The following is a 1,249-nucleotide window of genomic DNA, read 5'->3' on the forward strand; positions in this document are numbered from 1 at the left end:
ATTTCTTCTCTCTTTAAATTTTTTTCCTTCTCTCTCCTCTTTTTTCTTTTTTTCTTCTCTCTTTAAATTTTTTTCTTTTCTTTTTCTTTTAAATTTTTTCTTTCCTCTCTCTTTAATTCTCTATGTGTTCAAATTATCTCTCTTCTTCTTATTTTCTCTCTCTCATTTTCTTATCTGTCTCTGTTCCCCCTCTCTCCTCTTTTTTCATTTTTTCTTTCCCTCTCTCTATAATTCTCTCCTCTTCTTTCTTTTTTGCTCTGTGTGTGTGTGTGTGTGTGTGTGTGTGTGTGTGTATATCCTTTCTTATTTTAATTAAACAAAAATTTTACATTAAAAAGTTTAATCTAAGAGAGAGAGAGAGAGAGAGAGAGAGAGAGAGAGAGAGAGAACCTAGGCCCTACGAATGAGAGAGAGGGGGGAGGGGGAGAACAAAAATGTTTAATTAAAAAAAGACTATTCTCTTTTTTATTTCTCCCCCTTCTCTCTCCGCCTTCTTCTTCTTCTTCTTCTTCTTCTTCTTCTTCTTCTTCTTCTTCTTCTTCTTCTCTCTCTCTCTCTCTCTCTCTCTCTCTCTCTCTCTCTCTCTCTCTCTCTCTCTCTCTCTCTCTCTCTCTCAAAGTGTGTGAAAAACTATGTTTGAAAAATTAAAAGAAGCTTTTAAAATGTTTAATTTAAAAAAATTAATTTAACTGAGAGAGAGAGAGAGAGAGAGAGAGAGAGAGGAAACCTAGGCCCTACACATGAGAGAGGGGGGGAGGGGGAGGAATTTAATTAAAAAGAGAAGGGGGTTTTAATTTTAAAAAGGAAAGTGAGGAAAGGAGGCTTTAATGAAAAAAGAGAAGAGGAAGAGAAAATGAGATATTACACGTGAGAAAGAGAGGAGGGGAGGTGGTTTTGATTAAAGAAAAGAGGTTTGGAAAAGGGGGTAGGTTTGGGAAGCCCTCTGGAGGTTCGAGACTTTCCAAACCTATAGCTAAAAATTGAGATATTACACGTGAGAAAGAGAGGAGGGGAGGGGGTTTTGATTAAAGAAAAGAAGTCTGGTAAAGGGGGTAGGTTCGGGAAGCCCTCTGGAGGTTCGAGACTTTCTGAACCTATAGCTAAAATAATATAGTAGTAAGATATTCATAAACATGAGTTTCAAAATGCTTGATCTATTTCCAATCAAGAGTATCAAAAACAATTCATCATAGGTCTTCAAGAACTTCACCATGGGTATAAATATTTCCTCTTGGAGGTAAACACGTGC

This window comes from Lygodium microphyllum, chromosome 24 (genome assembly GCF_053477565.2).
Source record: "Lygodium microphyllum isolate KBCC chromosome 24, Lygodium_microphyllum_v1.1.10, whole genome shotgun sequence".
NCBI classification, from domain to species: Eukaryota; Viridiplantae; Streptophyta; class Polypodiopsida; order Schizaeales; family Lygodiaceae; genus Lygodium; species Lygodium microphyllum.